Source organism: Macrobrachium nipponense, chromosome 15, assembly GCF_015104395.2.
Source record: "Macrobrachium nipponense isolate FS-2020 chromosome 15, ASM1510439v2, whole genome shotgun sequence".
Lineage (NCBI taxonomy): Eukaryota > Metazoa > Arthropoda > Malacostraca > Decapoda > Palaemonidae > Macrobrachium > Macrobrachium nipponense.
This window is the reverse complement of record NC_087208.1, coordinates 38,170,287-38,186,058: the sequence shown is the minus strand read 5'-3', so window position 1 is coordinate 38,186,058 and position 15,772 is coordinate 38,170,287. Positions and strand designations below refer to the sequence as shown.

The 15,772-nt window shown below is 37.0% G+C and overlaps 1 protein-coding gene and 1 pseudogene across 1 annotated transcript in view; one reads left to right on the top strand and one right to left on the bottom strand.

Moving 5' to 3' along the window:
• The window catches only part of LOC135226800 (glutamate receptor-like), a 40,222-nt gene that overhangs the window by 6,138 nt on the left and 18,312 nt on the right, over positions 1 to 15,772 (bottom strand). The window lies entirely within an intron of this gene.
• Positions 13,469 to 15,772, top strand: part of LOC135226917 (uncharacterized) — an 8,481-nt pseudogene continuing 6,177 nt past the window's right edge.

Here is a 15,772-nt window from a genome sequence, read left to right as displayed (position 1 = left end):
ACCATTAGTCCTCCTAAAAGTCCAACAAAACGGTTTCCCAAAAGGAAACCGCCAACAGACCAACAAAGGAGGACTAATGCCAATACAAAAGATAAAACCACAAAACCCTTTGCAGGGATCTGAGCCATCACAAAGTCGCTAACACTATTCACAATTGAAGAAAACATGTTTGCTGATATGCAGTACTGGAGGTTTGCCAAAAGTGTAGTTTTCGAAAAAGCCACGAGCTGAATACCTCGTCGGCTTCTGAAGACTTCTCCAGCCTCTGAAGACTTCTCAGGCTCCAGTGACCCAGAATGTCCTCTTCGGTGCTATGCGATTGGCTCCAGGGAACGTCTTTGGGCCTCTGAAGAATTCGGCTTCTTAAAACTTCTCCGATCTCTGAAGACTTCTTCGGCTCCAGTGATCCAGTATGTACCCTTCGGTGCTATGTGATTAGCTCCAAGGAATGCTTCGGTCTAGTGTTCCGAAGTCTCTATCTCTTTCTCGCGCGCGCGCACACACACACACCCATATATATATATATTCACCCTTACACTGACTATATACTGTGTGACAAGAATTTCTATAAAAAAAAATTCAGCGAAAACGAAGACGGACAATAATAGTAACTTATTTATTCAGTGGGGAAAAAATCAGAAATTTCTTATGGAAAAAAAAAAAAAAAAAAAAAAGAGTTGAAAGAGAAACAAGTAATTTATGCTCCTCCTTCACATCGGCCTAGACTCTATAGACTCTCTCCTTATAAGGATAATTCTTGTGTACTACACGTTTCCATACACTACTAAGCTGACTCTACAACAAAAGCGTTTGCTATTAAAGTGGTGTTGTTTTTATTCGTGTATTTGTTTTGTGTCCATTTTGTCATGATTTATTTGAATAGCTAATCTGTAAAGACGAATTGATGAAAGTGTCATCTGTTACCTACGAGGTGTATAAAACTTGCTGATCAACCGTTTCTTTTAAATCTTCCCTAATTATATTAGTTTACAATTCTGATGATCCTACTCGCTTGTTTTATTCTAGACAGGACTAAGTATTAAAGTACTAACATTCCTAACTTACTCAGATCCAAAGAAATTTTGCATTGCAATCAAAATCTTTAATTATATTTAGATTTATTTTTAATAAAAGAGATTTCTTTTAAGATGTCCTTGATAAAGGACTGTAGATACTCAACACAGGTCAAAAGCTACCTCTTCCATCTCTGCTTCCCTTATCAATAGGAACTTATGGTATGATACTAGAAGCATGGTCGTGGTTATGTCCTGATTTTAACACCTTATAAGTCGAAAGACTTGAATGTTGCATGATTTGATTAACATGTTCTTAGTCTTTTCAGAATAGCACCTACAGCTGGCAATCCGTAGTAAACAGTAGCTTGAGGAGCTAGCTCTAGTACCCTTGGGGTCCAACAAGCTTACTACATCATGTGTTCAACACCTAGGCAACAGTCCACCCATGTAAAGCAAGGGCTATTGAAGACTGCAACACCTTAGCTGGAAATCACAAGGAATGTGATTGAACTGCTATGAGTATTCCACTCTCACCAGGGAATTTCTTCAAAGGAAGACCATACCTTCAAGAAATATCTTTCATGGTTTAATCAGCTTAATGTAATATTATTATTAGTGGTTATCCACAAACATTAATTAACTGTAGGTAGTAGAAAAATGATCTTGTATATATTTGAATTAGTCTCACACAATGATTTAGGTTGAAAGTAGGGAAAAACGATCCCACTTGCGTATGTATTTAAATTGGTCTCACTGAACTATTTAGGCTTTTATTTCATAAAAAAACATAGGGATATTATTTTCCCTTTCACTATTAAGCTGATGTAGGATTAAGTTTGAGTTCCATCCAAGTGTTAGGTTATCTGGTTTCTCATATAAGTGCCTATGCCACAAATTTAGTTGACCAACGCATTACTCATTGTCATTTTAAGGGCAAATTCATGACTTCTATGTCATTCGGGATACTATACATAATCTATGATTATGTCAACAGTTGGTTCAATATCCAATTGTTCATTTTGTTCACAGGATGTATGAATAGCTTTTGCATAAGACTTATCATAGCTAATATCATTAGAAGCACATATAAGTTGCATCAATTTTCTGTCAGCCCATGTAAGTCAGCATATTTCAGTAGTGTACTGTACATAGTTTTTACATAAAGCTCATAACAGTTTTATGTCAGGTATTGGTTACTGTAATTCACTTTTTCAACATGCACAGGTTATTAGTCTAAACATCCTATCAGTTGAAAAACATCAGCTCTCAGCTGCCTCGCGTAGAAACCCTTTGTGGCATTTTGGATGCAGCATCCAAATCTAACTATTGAGTCAAATGTGAGGTGTCATTTTCAGCTTTTTAACTCCTAAGTTTACTGTACTTTTGACCTTTTTTGTTGCTTGGATTTTTGCGATCATAACCACAATAAATTACAACTATTTTGCTTTAAAATGACACCTGAATGCATACCATATCCTGAAAAGTTATGTCAGAGAATGTACAAAGTAAAGTGTTGTTTATCACAGGTTTGGCTTAGCATAGACACGCCTTTCATAGGCCTACTGATGGCTGTCAAGTTGTTTAGGATGCATGACGGTCTTAGTGTCATAATATCAGGTAGTATGCTTTGGTCTATACCTTGATCACATAACAGTCCCTAGGACTTTCCATTTTACAGTTTGCTAGATATGAGTTAATTAACTGTTCTAGGATAAATATTTGTCTAAGAGGAGTTTTGACATGTGGTACTAAGTTGTCCATTGTTTAGCAAATAACTCGACAAATCTCTTGAAATAGCGACTTTCCCAGAGTTCCTTGGAGCAATAGGAGGCAATTTTGATAATTATTTGGTAATGTTCATGAAATTCAGTATTTCTTAATAGCTGGTAGTTCACTAGCTACGAGGAATAGGTTATAATACTGTATGTATTAAATTATTTGTCCTACACAAGTACAGTCTAGTAATGTAGAATCTCTGAGCCTTACTTAAAATAGACAATATTTATGGATTGATTACCATTAATTATTGGAAATATCCCTGTTTGTAGATATTGCTGAACTAGTATCCATTTCATTTGAACTTTGAGTTAAAATTAAATTCAGTGTTCTCAGACCTATGCCAGTAGTCTGTTTCAGTTCTTGCATTGTATCGAAGTTAATCTAGAATTATTTTCTTAATGGCTTCTAAATTTTATATCACTGCCAATACATAATTACTAGGGCTTAAACTTAGAGATTTAAGTTCCATAAAGGCTTAGTTTAATACAAGAAGGATATCACAAAGCAAAGTCATTATATGTTTACATTTTAAATCAGGAAATATTTCAGAATTATGTTTATATTAGTTTTTATATCGGTTTTGGTGATTGAATATCTTGCTATAATTTTCTTTTTATATAAAGGTATTCTCTTAAATTTGTATAATTTTGCCATGAAAATAAGGCATCTTATAAATACTAAAAATCAAATTATTGGAAACTATTAATATAAATAGAAGTTTATATTTAGCAGCAATATTTTCGTGGCATCTCTTCATATTTCAAGACACTGCTGTTACGTAAAGGTTCCAGTTGAATAGTTATTGATCTTTTATAAGGGATTCAGGTAGTATATACATTAATAAATTAATTCAATTCAACACTGGCACTTTTAGAAGTCTGTTATTGCTGGCAAGGTAAGACAACTCAGGTATGAGGAATTGCTTTAATTCTTAATGTTATGTTGGTAAGTAAACTTGCACGAGAAATTAAAATAATCATGAAATGTTATTGCTAACAGGATGAGCCAACTCGGCTGTGAAGAATTGTCAAGTTCTTAATCTTATATTGATAAGTAAGTTGCTTGAAGAATTGAAATCAACTAGCCAATATTTTCTTCCACAGAACTATAAATATCTACCAAATCTTTGTTGTAAAAGGATAATTCATTTTTTTAGTGAACTTTTTTGTTATAAAGCTAGTTAGTAATAACGGGTATTATCATTACCATGTTTCCTGAGTCAAGTCATTTGTGTCTCTTTACTTGTAAGACTTATGAAGGGCTTGGTATTGCATGAAAAGTGTAAATTTGAGTAAGGTTAGGCTAAGGAAGTGAATAGCAAAATGGGAAGAGAATTAAGGGAATTGATAGAAAGGAAAGGAAAGATATTTTGCTCTTTTTGTTGTTCTATATTGTATATCATCGAAATGCACCAGTGAAAGTTTGATTAGTGAAAGGAAGTGAAATCTTAGAATAAAACTCTTTGTCTTAAGAAAAATATCACTCGGGTTCATCTTTGCAGACATATTTTGTTAAGGAAATATATGACCTGCTTGTTGCTTTTCCTTGTAAAATTTGCAGGTATTTTTCCAGTTTATACGTTTCATAAGTTTCAACATTTCCATTGCTACAGTGTCTTGACATGTGGAGATATTTAGGTTAAGGTATAATTTTTGTATTGTGTTCCTCACAATTCCCACTGAATGTCAGTTATGTGTTAAAGATTCAATTTGCTCTTATTGTTAAAATGGAGCTTGAAGATTTGAATAATAGGAAAGTGTTGTATTGTAATACTAAAATGTACGTTGATTTTGTACGACTTCTGTATTTCAGCTTTTTGGCTCAGTTCTTATCAAATCAGTTAACCTTCATCAACTAGGTAGGGTAACTAGTACACCATTTACTAGTTCTTAGCACAACAAAGGAAGGATAAAAGCTTAAAAACGTTTAGAGTCACTAATTTAACAAAATAATAATTAAATGTAGCTTCTTCTTGGCTAAGGTATACCATGTACCAATTACAATCTAATTTAAAATTTTGCGGGAATAGGATACTTGGAGTTATACAAATTTACCCCTTTGGCCAAAGTCTTTAGAATTCTGAAGTAGCAGAAATCATTTGCAATGTTGTTAGCTATATAAAGAGATGGAGATATCAGATATGCAGTAGTGCCTCAGGATACGAAATTAATTCGTTCCGAAGCGGCTTTCGCAACCTGATTTTTTCGTATCTTGAACCATATTTTACATATAAATTGCCTAATTCGTTCCAAGCCCAACAAAAACACCACAGAAAATTTATAATAAAGCTAAATAGAACAATAAACAATGAAATACAACAATTTGGACCATTCAATACCTAACATAAACTACATATACTATATGTACCTGTAAATAAAGTGTATTAGTGTACATGATACAAGAAATACTGTATGTACATATGTAGTAAAATGTGGAACCTTACCTTTTGAGTGAGGCGATCTCCGAAAGTGGCGACAGAGGAGGACAAATGGCAGAAAACATGAACACTTAACTTTACGAGACATTCAAAAATGGCAAAAAACATTAACACTAAACTTTACGAAACACATTAACAAATGGCAGAAAACATTAACACTTAACTTTACAAAAAACTTAATATTAAATTTCTTTTTTTGTCCTTTTTTTATTTTTCCTTTTTTGTACTTTACTTTTTACAAAATTTCAATTTTCTGTTTTTCGTATCACTTGGATCTTCCTGTTTGCTTACTACTACTAAAGACCTCTTTAAAAAATAACTATCCAAGGAAGATTGCTTTTGCCTGCTTTTCACAATGTTCCTGAAACGACTCAGGCAAACGTCATTGAACTGCGCAAGCATACGACCTGTGTAAGCCTTTTCGGGGTGTCTCTTTTCTACAAATGATTGCACTTTATGAAAAGCAACTAGAGCATCCTTAATTTCTGCCATTGTCATAGGGTCCTCCTCCTCCTCCTCGCTGCTGCTAGAGAACTCTTTTTGAACGACGTTATGTTGCATGGCCTTCAACTCCTTCAGGTCATCCATCGTAAGCTCCTCTTGGTGCTCCTCGAGAAGGTCATTGATGTCGTCCTCATCGATGACCAGCCCATGGACTTGGTGAGAGCAACGATCTCGTCAAGATCTGGTTGCGAAACAGTTTCAGGATCGTCAACTGTTTCTGAATCTGCATCAGCTTCACCCACGTTGAATCCCTCGAAGTCTCGGGCAGTTACGATATCAGGCCAGAGTTTCCTCCACGAAGAATTCAAGGTTCGCCTCGAAACCTTCTGCCAAGCTTGATCAATGCGTCGTATACATGTGACGATATCGAAATGCTCCTTCCAAAATTCACGCAAGGTGAGGTTTGTGGTATCGGTGATGTCGAAACATCTCTTGAAAAGATGTTTCGTATACAGCTTCTTGAAGTTTGATATCACTTGCTGGTCCATGGGCTGGAGGAGACTGGTGGTGTTAGGCAGAAGATAAAGAACCTTGATGAAAGAATACTCCTCTAGGATATCTTCCTCGAGGCCAGGAGGGTGAGCAGGGGCATTGTCCAACAACAACAGACATTTCAGAGGGAGTCACTTCTCTTTCAAGAATTTCTTCACTGTCGGGCCGAAACACTGATTTACTCACTGGGTTAACAAAAGTCTCATTACCCAGGCTTTCGCATTAGCCATACACATCACTGGAAACTTCTCCTTTAGCACTTGAAGGCTCGAGGAGTCTCCGAATGATACACAAGTAGGGGCTTGACTTTACAATCCCCACTGGCGTTGGAACATAGTGCGAGCGTAAGCCTGTCTTTCGTAGGCTTATACTCCGTGATGTACGTCCGATGAGGCATTTTTTTTCCAAAAAAGGCCAGCCTCGTCCCAGTTGAAGACTTGCTGAGAACTGTAGCCTTCCTTGATCATCATCTCGTCGAACGTCGTAATAAAGGCTTCGGCCGCTTTCGTGTCCGAGCTGGCAGCCTCCCCATGCCGCACCACTGAATGGATGCCAGTCCGTTTACGGAATTTTTCAAACCACCCACGAGAAGCCTTGAAGCCTGGGGTTGGCGTCGATGTCCCTTCTCCGTCGTCTTCGGCCTGGGCAATCAGATCACCAAAAATAGCACTGGCCTTTTGGCAGATTGCCGTCTCGGTTATTGTAACGCCAGCGATTTCTTTGTCCTCAATCCATAGAAGAAGCAGCTTCTCTCCATTTCGTCATGCACTTGGCTCCTCTTGTTGGACAAAATAGTCACGCCCTTAGAAGGTGTAGCTGCTTTGATGGCTTCCTTCTGCTTTAAGGATGGTGCCTATTGCCGATGGATTTCGGCCATATTCCTTAGCGATCACACTCAACCGCATGCCGGCTTCATACTTTTTTATTATCGCCATCTTTGTCTCCATAGAAAGAATCCTCTTCTTTCTGTGAACTTCAGCAACTTTCTTGGGACCCATGACTATAATTAATTTAATTAAGTTCACACACACAACACGATAAAGTAGAAAGCGAAATCACTAACACGAATTTACGTTAACAAACGAAATACATAGATCTGTACGAACGAATTCCTCGTGCGTACGATAACGCTGGTGCGACGAAATGGCCGAAGGACGCCTTTACATAGAGTCATGATGGGATAGATGCTGACCAATAGGAGAGCAGGATCTCACGGCGGTGACTAGCATCAGGAACCAATGGGAGAGTGGGAGGATGGTGGCGAGTCTACAGATTTAGAGGTACGCGAGTTTTAAAATTGTTCTTGGTGGTCTGGGCGAATCTCGGGACTTTACAAAACACCCTTTCGTAACCTGAATGATTTTCGTATGCAGAAGCAAAAAAATCTTCGTCATTGCTTTCGTAACTTAGATTTTTCGCAAGTAGGGACTTTCGTATGTCGAGGTTCCACTTACTTTTAAACAATACAAGAAGCTCTGTTTGCAGCACTATGTCTCCCTCAGAAATATTACGTTATGATCATTAGTTAGTTTTTTCTCATACTAATACTACAGATTTTATTCGCTGATGTGAAGTACTTTAGCTCCGTTGTGGATATTGTGGTAAAGCATTTAGGATTTTCCCATATTCCATATTTTCAAAAAGTAGTTTGACGCATTCCCCGAATTTGTCTATTTATTTATCTGTCTTTCTCTTTATCAGTCTATTTACCTCCCTATCAAACTATCTATCCATCTAATTTTTTGGTCTTTAAGCGATATAGAGATCTCGGTCGACTCATTCGGTGAAGCTTTCAGGGTGTTTAAACTTGGTGTTCTCTAAACCAATTGGTTTATTACATTTTAAAATTTTCGAGAATATATGAATCAAATTCAAGCTTAAACTAGGAATTCTCCATTTAATGTCACTGTATATAATTATTTACTAATTACTGTTGCCTTATTTTATACAATATAAATATTCTGAGCTAGAATTTTACGATTTCTTAAGCCTCTATTTTATTTTGTTTTGTACTCTGTCTCTATCAAACATTCTAGTGCTTCATGTTACCAAACGTATTTGGCAAAATTCTTAGAAATACTTGTAATTTATTAGTAAAAATTTAATTAATCTACTAATTACTTAGACCTAAATAGTATTATTATTATCATTTATTAGAATCATGAGAATTTGGTTTTTTAATTATAATTAAAAAAGATAGACAATAGCTCTTCCTTTTAAAATCTGCTTGATAAAAGTTGCCAGTTACTTGTTCAAATTAGATATATTTTAATTGGATAGACATTAAAATCGAATTTAAATTTCATAAGTAAGGTCACAGGATTAAAATTAACGCAGTTTTTGTAATATCAAATGTTGTATCGTACGAAGACACTAAACAGTTGCCAGCTACTCTTTTACTTCAGTTATATTTTGTAGTTGTTTTAAATTCCAATAGAGGTCATTAGAATGACCTGTGCGGTGCCTTTTTTAAATATGGCAGCTGGTATAGCGTAGATAGTATGTACTCTAATATTACCGGATAACACTGAAGAATTTTATGAAGTCTACTTGTTCGCTGAAGTTGTTACTTGCATTTTCTTCAAAAACATCACGTTATTGACATCAGTTCTTCAGATGTGGATGTTACTTGTTTGATTGACCAGTGTGATTGATCTCGATACGAAAAGCATAAGAGGCAAAATATGCATTTAAAATTCACTGCTTTCGTAATTCCTTTCGCCTCTTTGTCAGACCTAATGTAGCAAAACAAAATCCTTCCTGTATGTATTTTCACTAATTTAGAAAGTAATTAACAATGAATTCTAATGTTGTATCAATTACTCATTTTAAACAAAATTTAATCAAAACTATTTTTTTTTCTCCCGAGAAAATAATCTCGTTTGCCACTCTACCACGTATCTTTAAACTCTACGTACTTTCAATAATTAAACTCATGATTTCTTGACTATTCTCCTAAGAAAGCAACTGACTCTTATGTCAGCGTTTTGAACAATATTATTCTAAAGTAGATTTTAATGTTATGCTTATGATTTACGTATATTAAAAAAAATTACTGAAAATTAAGACAACCTGTAACAAGTATAACTAAAATAGTTTCCCCAATCTGGCAGAACATTATTGGAACGTTCGCAGCTGTCAGCCGGCTGTCAAACTACCGGGGTAGGGGGGGGGGGGGTTCTGCGTCGGGTATTATGTTAGAAATGGACTTTTCCTACAGTATTTTGGTTACTTATTATATTTAAGGTTTTATTTTATTTATTTATTTTTTGGTTGACTGTAATTATCCTTAGAACTGATATGGTATTGTAAGACGGCGATTCTGGGATGCTACCGCTCATGCGCAGTGTTAAGGCAGCTTTTGGTAGAAAGTGGAGTTTACTTCACTGGGTGGACGCAGCCCCTTGGCTAAGCAACACGGCCTACTAGATTAGGTTAGGTTAGACTAGATTAGGTTAGTATGGTTGCTATTACAATAGGTTTCCTTAGCTAATCTCTTCTTGGCCATACAGCGACATGCCTGTTCTCTCCCTGTGTTTTAAACCACACAGGAACCCTTGTTTCAAAGGTTACCCTCATAAAAGTATAGCAAAATCAAATTCCAGGGTAACAAATCATGTGGATACCATTTAGTTTTACCAAAAATACTTACAGGCTACCTCTTGGTCTGTAGTTGCTCTGTGCAGTGTTCTGAATGTGATATTCTTTTGCTGAAGCCTAAACTGGGTGTTCAGGGGAGTGGAACAGCATATATTTCACTGATATTATCGTATAGTAATTAACCCCCAGGGGCCAGTACTAAACACGGTGAAATACTTTGGACGGCCCCCAATCCCTACTGGATGTCGTATCCTCGGTTACGTTCCTTGCAGTCCGTGCGGACTGCTTCTGTAGAAATACCAGTGCCTGAACTGAAATAGTTTTACTAACAGAATATATCAGTTTTGAGGTGTTTTATATGTATGGTTTTAATCGTGGTGCGCTTCTACCCATGTGCAGTTGATAACCTGTATGTACTGAATATGTGGCATTGCCAGAGATTGGTGTGTATTTCTGCTACTTTGTAACGCAAGAGGTGCAGAGCATGCTACTTTATATGTGGATAACTGAGACAGGTTTGAAAGGAGACATTCCAATAGGTAGAGGAAGAAGTTAAATTTGGTAAACAGTCTGTGTTTTTGCCTTTGGGCTAAAAGGTTCAGGTACTTTACCAGAGATGGATTTCAAACTTTTTTTTTTTTCCTGTATGCTAAAGTGAAGTTTTTCTTGTCTACACCTTTTCAGGTCTTCAAAAGCAGTTGTAGATTTTTTAATGTTTACATTTATTGAAAAAGCTGTACACTGCTTACAAGTAACAAACTCTTTGGGTCAGCTGTGAGAATTAAGAATGTTAGCTAGGTGGTCTGATTCAACTCCTCTTAATATGTAGTGGCATTAATGATTTCTGCTAAGTTGCAGGCCATTGATGAGCTGACCTGAATACAATACATGAAAACCAGACAAGGATAAGACTGGAAGAATATGACTAGAATAATATACAAAGGAGTATGATATTTGTTATTTGGGAACATGAAAAGGGTTAAGAAAAGACAGCAGAACATTTAGAAGAGCTGACCAAGTCTGCCAGAGAGGACAAATACTCGGCAGATTCAGGGTATGAGGAGGAGGATAATTGCGGGCTGTACTTAGACTTCGTGTGAATTATGAGGACACCGAAGGAGGTGAAGGAGTTCAGTAATGGCCTTAATGGGTTATTGAGGCCCAATACAAACCTCCAAAGCAGCATGAAGAAGCAAATGCCACGGCTGTCTACCATCAGACAGTGAAAACGGGCCCCTCGAAAAGCCTCCTTCATAAAAAGCCCTTGAAGGTTGCCTCCTTGAAGAAAAGGGAAGATTCACCCCCAGAGGAAATATAACTCCTCTGCTTTGCTGTGCGGTCAGATCTTCATTGTCATTCATCGGACAGCACAGCTAATTCATCATCATTTGTATATCTTCTGTCAACATTGATCACTGGTGGGTACTGTAACCTATTTAATTTACGTAATCTTGGTAGTGAACTTTGAAATAATATTAAAGTATTTAGCTTGAAGTTGAAGGTATGGTATACAGTATAATTTATTTTGTATTTGACAGAGAGTATTCTAATTTTTACAGGTATTCTTCATTGTGAGTACATTGTGCTGCACAGCTAATTCATCATCATCATCTTCATTTAGCCCTGATCACTTGTGAGTACCCTTTTGATTTACGTCCTAATCTTAATACTGGAAGGTTAATGAATAAATGGATCTCAGAATGAAAGATTCAAATGTTCATATACTGTCTTAGGCGAATGCAGTCTTGGGACGATGAAGTGGCTATTTTGAGATTACTGAACGAAGCAGGCATGTAAAGGGTTAGTATAAGGTTGAGAATGTTTGTGGATCTGTTTGGTGAGTATGTAAGGAGGAAAATTAAGAGGATGACGAATGGAAAGACATCTGGATTTAACAGGATTATTAAAGAGATGCTGTGGTGGTGATAGTGTAATTAAATGGCTGACCAGGACTTTAAGGTATATCTGGATAAGGGAATGGTTCCAAAGAAATTACTGGACTGTTTCTTGTATATGGTAAAGGTGATATGGATGACCTACTTACTACACCAGAGGACGTTTTTGTTAGTATTCTAGTTGAGAAAGTAAAACAGAAACAGAACTCTCTTGGAAAGGACACTGTAGGTTTAGACCAGGAAAGATTAGTGTGGATCAAGTGTTTGTTATGAGCCAATTATGTGGAAGTTTGAAGTAAATGAAATAGGTAACTACATCGGTTGGGAAGCAATGTAAACAGTGCGGAAAATGTATGCTGTAGAAAATAAGTTATTGAGAGCAGTAGAAAAGATTCTATAATGGAAGTGAGGTGTAACATAGAGTCACTGGTTTGGTGAGACAAGAGTCTATAATGTCCCCATGAACGTTTAATATCTTTATGAATAGAGTTATGAGGTTGAAATGTGTGCAAAGATTGAAGTTTGCAAAAGATAAAGTACTGATAGTGGATAGAGGAGAATGCTGAGAGTAAATAAGAGTCTAGGACCAAGGTTATGATTGTAAATGGAAAGAAGTATATTGCGTATAAAATGTTAATATGGAAGGTGGAAAAATGGAAGCCGTTGATTTGCATAAATAGTTGAGAATAAACATAACAGATAATAGTAGGATGAGAAAAAAAGATGTGTAACGGGTAGGTATAGTGAGAGATATAGCTGGGTGCGTGCTGGTGGTCTGAGAAAGGAATACAAACTTCAATATCTTGTTAAATACTTAATAGATTTGTATGAACTTAGAGAATTTTGAAGAAGATACGTTTTAGCCTCATGAAAAATTTATATTGTTTGACGATGTTTTGTTTGCATTAGAGTAAATTCCTTGTAGATTCTTCTTCTTCTAATCTTGTAGTTGTTGTTTTCCTTCTTCCTGTTTTCAGTGGACATTTGGACGACTGGAAGTCTATCCCCTACCCACATCCCTCCCTCCCTCCCTCCCCCAAACAACATCTCGTCGTGTTGACAGGTATGACAAGACACTTACTGATAACCTGACTGACGCCGTTTGAAGGGTCCTTCCTTCGAAGACGGATCGACAGATGGGTCCTCCTTGGTTCACGGAGATGCAATTTTCACCGGGAGAGAGTAATTATTCACTGACGTTCCAAATGTAAAATATAAAAAAGAAGAAGGAATTTTAAAAGTCAGGGCGAACGCCGAGTCGAAATCCTTGCTTTATTCATTCAAGTTTCGTCTCGTGATGTAGCTTAGATTTTTATGCAGTATGCATTGACGTTCGTTTGAAAAACTCAGATTTTTATTGATTTAATCTTTATTGTACCTACATTTTATTGAATATGTATGTAATATATATATTAAAATGTGAAACGTTTATAAGAGGCCATTCACTCGACGTTTTACTAATCCAGCTTTAGTTTTCGAAGTGTTATAGGCACATTCTCTCTCTCTCTCTCTCTCTCTCTCTCTCTCTCTCTCTCTCTCTCTCTCTCTCTCTCTCTCTATCAGAGCGTGTTTTGGAGTATTGACGTTGTGAGACTCCGCCCTCCTTAGAGTTACCACTTATAAACTTTTCTTAATTTTTGCAAAAGCACCAGTTTTGAAAATATTAATCTTATATAATACGTTATAATATTGGTAAATATATTAGTTATTATAGATGCGTACAGAATATATGTATCAACTATGCTGTACCAGCTAGCATTTACGCTGGCGCTTATTATTATAAAAAGGTACTGGGAGGCTGAGTATGCAAGGTATATGGCACCATTGCTCAATGTAAACAAACTGCATGTGCTGTTCCTGTTCTGTAACTTCTGCCGAATTGAGTGAGTCTGTAGTCTATAGTCCTCCTAGTCTGTTGTCTTCGTCGTGTGTTACTTGTACTTTAGTCACTATGGAGTTGCTAGATTTTGAAGGCAGTGGCTTCCCTAATATTATTTTGCAGAAAAATCAAGATTTTGTGTGCTTACGAACTAATGCTAAATCAAGGGAAGATTTCGACAAGTGGAGAGAAATATTCAACATCAAGAATTGTATGTTTCAACTCCTATAAACTGTACCCTGTTGGAGTGAAGAAATTATTTCGTCAAAAATTACTCTGCCATCACAGCAACAAATTCAAGCACAAAGGTGTGAAGAAGACTGTTACTGGGTAAGTAGTATTTTTCCATGTAATTTTACTCATTCATATTTAAGAAGTCTAACCTAAAACCTAGTCTTAGGGTCTTAGACCATACCTGAATAGGCTAACACCTAAAAGGCAGGCCTTACCTAAGACCAAAGGGTAAAACTTTACAAAGCTTGCGTGATCTACCTGTCTAGCCAAAAATAGCTACACCCGAAAAACGTATGTTTGGGAGTGGACTGATTTTCGAAAACATGCAGTAAAATATTATACAAAAGCCTATACTTACGAAGAGTAAGGGGGACCGTTTCAGGAAACCTGGGTGGGGGAACACAGACAGAATAGGCTAAAGGGCAAAAATCGGAGTTTCTGTCGTAATTTTCGTAAAAAGGTAAGGGGATCCCTGTTGGGAAACCAGGTTCTTTTGGGTGGGGGAAACAGAGATGACCGCAATTAGCCTAACACAAGGAAATTCATGAAAATGGCTGTGTGGCTAACCCCCTACCATACTACATACAAGCTCCTGTTGCTGAATAACCACTGGTTCTATGCAATGTAAAAACGCCATAGAAACAAACAAATACATATGCGCTTACCCCCTACCGTACACATGGCCCCCTGGCCAAAACGATCTTTCATAACTTTGGATGATCGGAATGCTGGGGGTAGAGTAAAATGGCCTTTGCTGATGTACAGTCCTGTTCAAGCGTAGGATTGTCATCAGTTTATCATTTTCATTTCATTTCTCATTTTTCCATCTAGCCATACTTTCATTTCAGTGCTGAATGATCTTATAGGTCCCAGCACTTGGGCTCTGCCCTAAATTCCATAATCCATCCATCCTAGCGTACGTACAAACCCCCTGCCATACATACAAGCTGACCTCCTACACTGCATACAAGGGGCTACAACCGTTCGGTGGTCTACACTACTTTCCCTATGGACACAGCTAGCCTAGGCTATTGCTTGACTACCTAAGAAACATTACTCGTTATTGACACATTGACCCCAGCCTCTGCAGGGTGACGGTACTTTTTCAACGATCATTTTTGGAACATCTGTTACTAGTACATTGGGACCTGCCTGGCCTAGGCTACTTCTTACTTCAGAATTACAGAAGGCCGCACAATCTTGATAAAGTTTTACCTACCAAAGTGCTGAAATATGGCAATTTTCAGTTGTCCTCGGGCAGCCCATAAGTTTGGTACTCAGTCCACAGGAACTAAGGCTTTAAAATTATATAATTTTATGCTTACTGAAACTAGATTTGAGTGGAGCAGACACCTGCACCCTCCTAAGTGATTGCTAAAATAGGATAAATAGGGCATCAAAATTGTCCCCCAAGACCAAAATACCAAATTTGTGACACACTGCTAGGACAAATTGTGGAGAACCTAAGGGTAGCCTATGCCATTTGGATGCATTTCTTTCAAGCTCCAAATATCCAACCCTTCAGTCACTAAAACAAAAATGGGTCTAATTAGTAATTGGGTGTAAAAGGAACTAGGCCTAGCTAGCCTGACCTATTTATAGGCTATCTAAACCAATTCATTACTAGGGCAATGCAGTAATGATGCTACTGTAGTTACTATTGTTTTAAAATGATAATCTTAGCCAAGTTTTGACTCTTTCAAAGGTGGCGGTGAATGTAGTAGATATTATAAGCACTGAGATCTTGATATGGAAATGTGTATATGTATCATAACTGCTATAGTAAGGTTTATTTTTGTGTTGAAATGCGATTGTCAGCTAACATTAGGATATTTACAGGTATGACAACAGCAATAGCTCACAGACACCATCTTATGAAATTAGATTTGGTTGATGATTTGAGAGGACAAGCAAACAAATATGTCAATCCATCTCT